Below are 12,425 nucleotides of genomic sequence, written 5' to 3'. Positions count from 1 at the left end.
GTCTTTTAATTCAAAAAGGGAGTTCTGAATAAATAATAATAAAAAAAAATTAGAACAAAAAAAGTTTTAAATTGATATTTATAGGTGAGGCTCGCTTTATAATGTATCAGTGATAAGCATTTAAATATTCAATCAAGCAGTAATCAGTGAAAACATTACATTTCAATGGGAATTTCGTTTGGGAAACTTACTCAATTTTAGGGAATTTTCTAAAAATGCTCAAAAACCAGGAGAATTTTTATTAAACCAGTAGACCAGGAGAAACTGGCCAAAATCCAGGAGAGTTGGCAGATATGGATTAAGGAGAATAAAATAATATATTAGAGTAAAATAACAAAATAATGTAGGAGTATTATTAAAAAAAATCAATATTTAATATAGCATTTTTTCTCTTCTAAAGTTTAGAAGCTTTAAATAATCTTATGTCTGTCTTACACATGTTTTATTTTTCTGACATAAATAAAATAATCCTATGACACAATTTCATGAAAAAGAAGACATTCTAAATTTTTTTTTTGGGTCATTTTTTAGCAGTTTTTCAGAATAATCATCACTTTAGTAATTTGATAGAATTAAATGAGGAGTTTAATGACTAAAAAGAAATAATACATCAGCTAGAATGCAATGCGTTGTAGGGTTGAAAGAGGTGTAGTATAACTGAATAGATGATCAGGCGTTGAATAATTGAGGTTCTACTGTATTTTGCATATAAATTAAATATATTCGTTAATAATTTATAATGAGATTTAAACTTTTGTTTAAATAATAAACAAATAGAACAGCATGACATGCAAAACACAAACACTAAAAACCAGTTTGCTGAAAAATTAATTCATGAATTCTTAAACAGATGAATTTCTTTTGATCATTTAACAAGGAAATTAAAATTTATAAGTGTTTTTTTAAATTGGTCATAACTAGGGTTGCAAGTTTGTTGTAGAATTTCACATAAAATTTAGAAATTTTTGGTGAACACAAATATAAGCATGTAAAAGAGCTGACAAATTGTTTAATTTAATTTTATGCAATGTTAAATGTATTCCCATAAACAGAATTTCAAAGAAATATCGCAAAATTTTAAATTATTCTTGATATGTTTTTACGTTCATCAAATATTTGTTTGCTAACATTTCTATATGTTTTTTAATGCAAAGTTTTCATAAATTTCACAGTCCTGGCCAATCAGTTAATTGTCATTTCAATTAATTTCTGATAAAGTAAGAGCTAACTTAACCTTTTCTTCCTTTTGTATACTTAGTGCACTATTTGGGAGGCTCTTATTAATTTATAATTGAAAAGATAGTACGACCACCTTACTTAATAATATTTGGACTATCTCTGAACTATTTTGATGTTAAATTGCTACTGATCTATTTTCCTAAACATTTTATCAACAAAAATTTACCAACTTTAAAGCTGCAGAGAAGTAGTAATTGCTGTTAGAATTAGTGTTGTTGAATTAGAATACCAAGGTGAAAAAAGTTCTCCGTTTAAAAATTTTAATGCTAATCACAGCATTTCAAAAAATTTCTGGATTTAAGAAAAATAAATCATGGAAATGAGCATGAAAATTGACTCCCTGACAAACTTGCAACCCTAATTATAACACATACAACTTCAATAACTTTTTCATGACTAGTAATTGACTAGTCTACAATAATAAATCTGAATAAGATTAAAAATAAATACTAACGGGAAACATAACACATTCGAAAAACGGTTAACAAAAATATGTAAATACAAAGGTACATAAACAAGTTGAATTCAGAGAATAAACAAAATCAAAATAGTTATTATAATCGCATTTCAATCTACTAAAATACAATTTTTCTTAAAAAAATAAAATGAGATTTTATAAAAAGACATGACTAGAGTAAAACACATAGAAAGATATTCCAAAATAAATTCAATTTGCCTTTTTCTACTCTGCTTATGAAATATTAAAACATAAATTTGAATAAAATACAGGGATGTTATATACCAATTCATAACTGTATAATCTATATAACAATTTAATAACTGATTAGAGCAATTGTTAGCCATAAACATAGAGGAGATTTTTCGAAGTAACAATGCAGTAAAAACTTTTATATTCAACAAATTTTAATTTAAGCTATAACTTCTCAAACACTAAAATAAATAAATTGCAGTTAATTTTAACGAATAACAGCCAGCAATGTTAAAAGATTTATTAAACAATGAGAGTGATAGTAATAAACCGTGATTTATGTGTTTATATCTTTTCTAACGTCAAACAAACAAAAAAATATTGAGATGATTTAAAGAAATGATAAGAAGTTAAATTGATACTTATATTAATTTGCACAAATGTCCAGTTAAAGCTAAAATTTATTTAAAGAAGAAAAAAAAACATTTCATTTTAAAATAACTTCCACTAATCAGATAGTAATTCTAGTAAAATTTTGTTTTCTATTTATACATAAAATAAAAGTTAAACAGGAATTTAAACACAGAAAATTCTTTTCTTGTTAGTTAATGTGATGGTATAAATACCTGAAGGTTTTGATTCCACTAGCATAATATCTACTTTGAAAGAAATATGAGTACCATATGACTACATAGTTTTGATTTAAACATGAGTTTGATAATAATAAAAAAAATTCCATGGTAACATGTTTAGCCGCTTTTGAAAAATGTATGACAATAAGCAACTGATTCCACTAATCAATGATTATACATATCGTCTGAAAACTGTATAAACAATAATTTTTATAAAAATAAAAACAGCTGATCTTTCCCACTTTGTTGTAATATCTATTGTTACCCAACCAATTATCTTAATCACTTAGAAGATTACTGAAATTGTAAACTGCATTTTGAAACAATATATGTACATTGATGCTTCAACACCTTGAAAATGTATCACATATATGTGTAAGAAGTTCTCTGACAGGTAATGTATTACACTTGCTGCAAAATATTTTTGTACACTGCAAAATATTTTTTGTAAGCAAGCATTAAATATATATATATATATATATATATATATATTAAGTTATCGTAAAACATTTATCAATGGAGTGATAATTACATGCACACAGCTAGCATAAAATTTTATAAACTTAAACAAATAAAAATTAGTTTGCAATAAAATTGTTTCATTGATAATAAAATTTCATCAAATACTATCTACTTAAGTAATGCACAAACCGAGAGTTTTTTTTGTATCACAAATGCTAATGAGAGAACATGGGTAAATGCATTCAAGTTTTAAAAAATTCAACACATAAAAAAATAAGCAATTAAAACACTTATTCTTTCCTTAAAGCAAGATTATTTTTTAAAAAATATTCACTACTTGAAAGTAACATTTAACTAAATCTATTTTAGAGTTGCTTAGTTTTATAGAAAATTTCAGGACACTTTCTTTACTTCAAAATAGGAAAGTTATGTGTTACTATTCTTAAGAGCATTACTAGTCGTTTTACTTTAATTTAAGAAAAAACTACAGCAAATTCTTATCAATACTAGGAATCCAACTTGTAGTAATGCTTTTACATAGTTAAAGGGTCAATATTTCTGTAATAATTGAGATCATTTTAATTGGAGTAGATTGAATATAGAGTTTAATGGCAATCTTTCAGTGGCATAATACTTTCTACAAATAAACTAAAATACAAAGCAAAACTTATTATTGATGTTATACTGCTAAATTGTTTGAATTAAGAAAATAAAGGCACTGATTAAAATAAATTAGCAATTAGAGCTTATGAAAATAGCAGAAATATTGTAATAAATAATAATAATAAAAAAAAGAAGAAAAAAGAGTGGCAATTTTTTTTTTAAAGTCAAGAAAATAAAGCGTTTAAAAAATAATCCATAAAATAAATATTTTTTTACACACACAGTCTTTAAAATCTTTCAAATTATTTAAAATCTTTCAAGACTGTATCAAGTAAAATAAATATTTTTTTGATACTGTCTTTAAAATATTTTCCTAACTTTTTAAAATAGGAACTAAACAATTGTAGCAGATCTATATAACAAAATTGTATGAATCACATTTCTCCATAAACCATAGTTATAAACAATGAAAATAAAACATAAGTTATTTCTGGAGCTGAGCAAGAACCATTAACGGTTCTTGGGTTGTAAGGGAAAAAATATTTACTATGAGGTAACAATTTTCTAAAGTAAACCAAAAGTGATAATTTTTTTGTCGTTAATCTGAATGCTCTTGATAATTTCAGTTTTTTCCGTAACTAAGAGTATTATTATACTTAATTAAATCTAGATAAAATTATATTATAAACACCTAAATATTTATCTATTGCAGATATACATTGCAAGGTTTAATAAGTTAAACTTAATGGAGTGTGAAATGATTTATGTAATGCGAAGCCTCAAGTTACTAGGGTTTGCATTAAGATCTTTTATTGTAAGGTGTGATTAAATGACAGAAAACCTGCAGCCGACATTTTTTTTTATTTCTGCTTTCTTTCTTTATATATATATATATATATATATATATATATATATATATATATATATATATATATACACGCACGCACGCACGCACGCACACACACACACACACACACAGAATACACTGGAAAACCTGTTGAGTCAACCACTTTTGCATGTTGGTCATCTATCACCGTCAATTTTCAGATAGTTAAAACGACAATTAAATTGCCATTTTATAAATAGGTCACTTGCCTAAATGGAACATCAAATTGTTGTACCAAAGTGGTCAACTTGCACAGACCTCCCCGTAGCTTAAAAAAAAACAACTTTCAAACAGGAATTGCCAATTATTTTGGAATATCTTCTGAACACTGTTAATGCTATTATTAGTTTGGATGTGAAATATAGATTTTCTTTAGATGGGAAATAAAATTGTTTGGAACTTTCCTTGCTTGAGACAATGTGAAAACACTCCAGTCAAAAATTGGATGATACTATTCAATAAATGCTGCACTGATAATCCACAAGAAAGGAAATCATCTCCAAAATGGGGAAAACGGTGAGGGATGACATAGATCTACTTCTCCACTGCTCAATTCTGTACCCTTTAAAAAGAAAACACTTCATATAAAAAATATGTTTAAATAATAAATTTGCATGTTAAGGAATAAGTAATACATGTTTGAATTTAAGCAATATATTTATATGTTAGGAAGGTCTTTAAGACAGTTCTCATACCTGCCAATATTGGAGAAATAAAACAACAAAGATTTTACTAACCGACCCAGTTTTGGGTTAACGACTAGTGATGTTCAACTTTGTAGCCTTATAATTTTGTACCTAATCCAGAAAACAAGGGAACCCGCGGATCAAGTAGTGGGAGAAATTTGCCTTTATGGAGGGATTTTTTGTTGCAATTAACCCGCATTTGAGTTAGATGGAGAGGTAGACCACGAGAACCTCCCATCAGGGAAGGGGAATCTAATCCGTGATCCGTTTACCACTGAGGATATTTCACGTCAGAACTGTGGTCAGTGCCAGCCTGATGTGGAATGCGTATCAATCAGTCATTGCTCGGATTGAAAGCTGGGTTTACCTCATTAGAAGGTGAACGTGCTATCCCTTAAGCCATCATGGCTCAAGTTAAACAATTAACACTCAACATACTGCAGTACTGGCATTAGCACCCTCTGCTGATGAATAAAAGAAGTATTTTTGCCATCAATGGATATTTTATCAAAAATTTTTTACTTTAAAAATTCTTCAATAAATACGGGGAAATTCGAGAATATACAGGTAAACTGGAGATAGTCGTAAAATACAGGAGTCTTCATTACAAAACAGGAGACTTGGCAGGTATGAGTTCTTTTAAAAAGGGGTATACTTTGTATTATCTATAATAATAAAAGGAAGAGTTTACCTGTCTGTCTGAGTGTTTGTCTCTCTCATAACTCAAGAATGATTGAATGTATCATCCTGAAATTTGGAAAGTGGCCACAAGGGCAAATTTAGCACCCGATACTAAAATTTGCTCCAAATCAATATACACAATTCAAATAGTTCAGTAGACTGCAAGAATACTAGGAAGCTTTAATATAGATACCATAGCTGCCAACATGGATAGGAAAAAATCCAATAGATTTTACGAAATATAAATTTCATGATAATTGTTGCATAATGTACTAAATACTTTACGCATAGGGAATTTTAGAGATTTTTATAGTTATCAAAATAGAAAGAATGCAATATTGTCTAGCTAGGATTGACATTAGAGGAACTTAAAATGCTATGTATTATGTTTACACTCAATTTTGAATAGTAAGAGGCATTTAATTCATAAAAAGTAGTAAAAATATTTTTTAATTAATTTAAAAAGGGAGTTCTGAATCCAATAGAGTTGACTAACTATGAGATACTACAAAAAAGGGTTTTTTACAGTTTCTCTAAAGGGATAAGACACAGATAAAATTGTGTGATTGTGGTAAATTTTGACTATAATGAGTTGACCTTGAGCAACAGCCTTATGCTAAATGATTCAGAATACAGTTAATCTTTATTTTGACGAAATGAGCCATTAAAAACATGCTCTGCTTAATCTATTAGCACAAAGGATAAAATCTAAGAATAAATATTAAAAATGGAATATTTTTTAGTTTCACTAATTTGCACTATAATGAAACACTAGATAAGTTATATTTTACTTGTGAAAATTTATTTAAGAAAAAGGAAAAATGCATGTTAAAATGCAACAATTGAAACAGCACAATTATTTTAACAAAGAAAAAAAGTTAAGATAAGTTAAGAAGAAAAGTTAAAGAAAGAAAGATTAAGTGCTTTAAACATATTTATCCATCCTCAAAATAATTGGCAAACATTCTAAAGCATTTTTTAATGATTTTACGAAATATTTTTGAAGCAAAATGCAGTTTACTTACACACGGCAAATTAATAGTCTTAATCATGTAATGATTAGTAACTTTTACATAGTCTAAATCACATTATTCATATTTCCTAATAAAGTGATTAGATGTGACTGCTATTCCGATAAATTTTTATAAGTCTATTGTTAACAATAATCTGACATCTTAAAATGCAATAATAAAAATTATTCTAGGTTATTTTTAAAAATAGAAAGGTATTTTTGCATAAATAGTGATCATTTAAAGCACATAACATAGTGCATATAACATCCTCATGTTTGACAATAACTTAGTATTTAAACTATTAAATAATATTTTATATAAAAGCGTTAAGGCTTTTTAAATTAAGTAAAATTAAGGATTGAAATAGAAAAAAAGTTTAAGCATAAAAAAAAAAATTTGAAAAGTCTATTGCATCAAAATATATAGCTTATTTCAAGAGTCGAAATTCCACTCTTCTTTCAATTGAAGAACTTAGTGTAAGAACAGTTTTAAGCTACACTTTCAATGAAATTGAGATTTTTTAGGGAAAGAACTTATTAAGTCTTACCTAACTGTATAACATTAATTTAATTTATAATTAGTCATCTGTAAATTTTGAAAATCTCAGAGGAAGAAGGTACTAATTGACAATCTAAGAATTTTTACAGAATTGAAGAAATTCCAAGTGTATTTGGCAACTAACAGTGAACCATTAAAAGTTTATCTTATCGTAGCAAATTAATATGCCAAGAGAATAAAGGCTGTGAGCTGAATAGTTAAAACCTATATTAGGAATTTACAAAAATTTTGTCAATTGGAAGCTACAGGACAGGAAATAAATGTAAGGCATAAACTTTACTTCCTAATGTCAGTGTAAAGACTTAACATTACTTTCTACACAAACTCAATAAAATGTCACTTAGAATTTTATTTTGTTAATATAGTGTACCGTCCAACTCCTATTTTTCAAAAAGCCAAGCGTACAGCTAGATTTTCTTTAAATTTGCTGGATTTGCAACTTTTAGTATATATTTTAAAGTTTTAATTATTAATCCCATTACTAGCTACAAAGAAGTCTATTTATCCACAACTATGTTTGTTAGTGATCCTTAAATCAAACTAATAATCATTTCTCAAATTTCTTTAAAATACTTGCAAGGCAAGAGAGACAATTCCCACACGTGTATGTGCATTCCTACTTAGTTTAAAGATGGTACAAAATTTGAACGTACAATTTTAAAATACAGAAGATTTTAATCTCAGTGTAGAAGGCAGAAAACTTCCACACAATGCAGAAGAGTTAGCAGCTCTTTAATAGTTTTTTCCCCTTAAATTCAATAACAATGTTAAATTTTCAGCCATTACAAAAATATAATAAAAAATGTTTCTTACTCTTTTGAGTGTTTAAAGTGAAGCTGGTTATCTTCTTATAAAAGGTATAAGAGCATTCCAAAAAGAAGAAGATTGCTGACGTAAATCCCACAGCAATTCTGTGTTGCAGACCCTTCGATATTTCAAACCACCGCCTGCTTCTCTCTTATAATTATTTGAGCATACATACATCATTTTGCATTTAACACTGACAAATATTAACATGATACCTACATGGCATCTGCTACATTTAAGATTTTCAAATTAATAACTTTCCATGACTAATTCCAAGAATTTATTATGACTTAACGAAGTTACTATTTTCTCCGACAAAAACACAACAATAAATATGAAAAGGCATTATAATAACATTAATTGAAATGATAGGCATAATCAAAACAGTTATACTCTGCATCTTCATATTTATAGATTTTAAATTTAAAAAACAGAGTAAAGAAAGAGTTCAAGCAATAAAATAGCTGGAAAAAAATACAAAAGCAAATAATTTTTTTCCTTCTTTTCTGCAGAATTATATTCCAGATACTTTTTTTGTTCGTCGGAAAGGAAAGAAATACTCCTGATTTTTCTGTTCTCATTTTGAAATTAAAAAGAAATAATAACAAAAATTCTGAAATCACAGAAATTTAAAAGATAATTTGCTCTAGAAATGATATTTTTTCTTTCATTTTTTTAAAGAACATGATAAAAACATTTTATATTTTAATAAAATGTGACTGTGAGTGGAGATTTTGTTACAAATTCAGATATTCGGAACACCATGAAATTGGAAGGGGGGAGTAAATTCTATTTTAAAAATTAGATTTTTCGGCGACCTAAATCCACGACTTTCCTTAATTTGTTTAAAAAAATAGTTAAAATCAAGACATTTCATGACAAATTTTGTTCAATACCAAAATTCATGACTTTCCATGATTTTTCATGAATTTCCAAGTTAGCAGATACCCTGCACATCACAAGAATTTAGAATAGAATAGCAACTAATGTGACATAAATTGCGGTATCATTGAGCACTGGTACATGGTGTTTTGTACTCTGCATCCCTATGCAATTTATTGTGTGCAATTAGCACTTGCTGTAAAGCTATCACTTATCAAAAACCTGTGGAATTTGCACTGGATTTCATGGCAAGATTCTGCCGCAAAAAACTCTCCAAAAAAATTTAATGTCAGGGTAAATTTCAAAGAAAAAAAAATTAAAATATCAAAATGCATGTTTAAGTGAATTAATCAGGGTTATGGAAACAAGAAATTTAGAAGTCAGAATTGGAAACAGGTAAAAGTTAGACTATGGTAAACAAAAAAAAAAGTTTTTTTTTTTTAATGTTTTATCTGAGTGATGAAAGGTATTTAAACAAATATTTTTAATAATGTGAAAAAAATATTATTGAAATAAATATTATGACAAATATTAAAACAGTTTACCACCAACCTAATTTATGACATTTAATGATCAGTTAATTTCTAAGAAGACGGTCATAAAAGTGCCTATTTTTTTATCCCTGAAACTTGGTATATGTGTATGAACAATATATATATATATATATATATATATATATATATATATATATAAATATATAGTCATTTTTAGCTTTTGATTTGTTTTTCGCTTGAAATTTAAAAAAATTAAATTTTTAGGAAAAGCCAACATTTAGGGCTACTATGACTTAATGTTGGTTTTCCAGCAAGCAAGGAAAATTTAAAAAATATGTGTTTTAAACATTAAAAAAGAATTTGATTAAACTTTAGCATAATATATATAAAGATTAGTAATTTTTTCTTGTGTGATAAATTTCAAAGCATAAGATACAGAGGCCAACATCACAATCTGGACTATAGTACCGAGTTTCCTTCCTACATCTCTTAATGTTTTCATCTTTATTGTTGTGTAAAATGAGAAATAAAATGTTTTCCGGGCAAAAAAAATGAATTCTTCTTATTTTATTCTTATTGGCGCATTACTACTGAATACTCTAGCCCGTCAATATCACGGGAGCAAGAAATAGCGGGCGAAAATAACCCCGTCATTTTCACGGGAGCGAGAAGGAAGGGGATAATCAGGACTCTACTGTATACATACAGCACAAAAAGGATAAAAAAAAATTTAAAAAAATACTTTTAATACATTTTGTATATATATATATATGTATTACTAAATTTATATGTATAATATGAGGATAAAATACAAGAAAAAAAAATATTTTTAAGGAAAAGGAGAAAAATTAATAAATAAAAGTTTTTTAAAAATATTAAAAAGTTGGAAAACAAAAATTTTAAAAGATATAATGTCATTGTTAGCTTACACGATTACATCCACAGAACAGAGTCCTTTTTAATATTGTATTGTATGAAGCAAAATACATCAATACAATACCTTAGAAGCACAAAAACAAAAATGCTTTACTTAAAAAATATTTTTTCCTCTGTTTTCTTTGTAGTTTAACTTATTTTATGGGTTCTGCAGCTTATGTGTGGAAAAATAAAACTTATCAATTTTCTTTAATAATCTTTTTTCTTGAATTATAGAATTATTTCTCTATTTAATGTGTTCATATATATATATATATATATATATATATATATATATATATATATGTATGTATTAATAGTAAGACATTTCCACTTTGCTCTTTGTGGGAATTATGCGACCTATTTAATAAACCAATTAAAATTATTAAGATTTCCCTTATTCCCTAAAATGAAACATTTTACAGATTTACTTTGCAAGATTTTCCCTAACTTATATTGAGAAGCACAACATTTTGTGACCACACTTTGATGAACGTTTTCTGTCTAATAATTAATAAATAAATTTTGTACCCTCCTTCCCTGCCTAAGACCTGTTTTTTATCCTTCCACTCGGCAACGACGATATAGATATATGAAAAAAGACTTTACCAAAAATAATAACATAACATGTGAGAAATAGCCCACATAAAAGACAGGGAAAATAATCTAAACAAAAATTTTAACTAGGGCAAAAAAAGAAAAAAAGATTTGGAACAATTAAATGACGTGAATGTCCCAAACTCCACTTTTACAAAATTTTGCAAGCAAATATTGATAGAAAATTTGGATCATAAATGACTCACCCACTACCCACAATATTCTTGGGTGGGGAGGAGCTGACCTGACACTCATACAGGCCCTCATCTGCCACTTGTGGATAGTTAATTGCCCAATTATTTGCATGTAAACACTTTGGAATCGAGTGTCACTTGTGTAAGTATACTCTTCAACAGATGAAAATTCTAATCCAAGACACCTAAAAAAATAATAAATTTATTATACAGGGATGAGATTGGCCAAAAGCTGAATTTCCAAGCAAGTAAATTTTATGTGTGTGCAATCGTTTAATAATATATTACAGATAATTTAAGATAATAAATAACAATGTGTTGACAGAAAATTGTGAATTAATTTATTATTAAATAAATGATTACATCAATACTTAACATTTAGCAAAAAGTAAAATTACCAATTGGAAAAATAAGCTAGAAATTATATTTTTCTTCAGCTCTCATAAGAGACAATTATTACGTGAGAAACTGCATGATTTAGCAAATTAAAACTACTGAGAACATACATTAACATTCCATTTCTTTTAATTAATACTGTCTGATATATTTGCTGTAAATCACGTACTTGATTTACAGCAAATATATCAGTAACGTGACTTTTAAATTATTTAGAAAATAAAATAAATTTTTACAATTGGAATCACTATGTTCATATTATAATGTAATCTAGCTAGAGCACTGTGAAACATATCAATAACTGTAAAGTAGGAATAAATATTAACTCCTTAACATACAAAAATTTCTATTTTAGTTTGAAAAATTAAATGATAATCAGTAACTGTTTAGATAATTATTTTTCAATTTATTGCATAAATACATTATACATACAACACTATTTTTTAAATTTTGGATTTTGGTGCTGAGTTAATTAACTCTTTTTTCAAAAAAAAAAAAATTAATCACTTTTTAAATTATTGCTTTTGTTAGCTATATCCTTTATGTTCGCTATATCCTTTTTTGTTTAATTTCCGATTGCTGAAAATGCTTCATGTTTCACAAAGCAAGCAAAAAACCCTCTAATAAGATCAAATTGTGCGTAATGCAGCTTGTGAGAGATGGTTGCTTCAGTTGGGAAAAGTTTTATATATTCTTGTAGTAATAGCAAAACTGACACAAACCAGGGTTGC

At 27.1% G+C, this 12,425-nt stretch overlaps 1 long non-coding RNA gene across 1 annotated transcript; it reads right to left on the bottom strand.

The window, feature by feature from the left end:
• Positions 1-4,531: 4,531 nt before the first annotated feature.
• On the bottom strand, positions 4,532-11,645 carry LOC147802148 (uncharacterized). Its single transcript, XR_015429636.1, has 2 exons — positions 11,311-11,645; positions 4,532-5,033 (listed from the first exon to the last, which is right to left on the bottom strand). It is a non-coding gene; the product is annotated as an uncharacterized LOC147802148 (long non-coding RNA).
• Positions 11,646-12,425: the final 780 nt, after the last annotated feature.

This window comes from Parasteatoda tepidariorum, chromosome 10 (assembly GCF_982258835.1).
Source record: "Parasteatoda tepidariorum strain Cologne lab strain chromosome 10, Ptep-v5.0, whole genome shotgun sequence".
In the NCBI taxonomy this organism is placed as follows: domain Eukaryota; kingdom Metazoa; phylum Arthropoda; class Arachnida; order Araneae; family Theridiidae; genus Parasteatoda; species Parasteatoda tepidariorum.
Note: the sequence above shows the minus strand (reverse complement) of the source record. Positions and strands in the feature narration are given on the sequence as shown.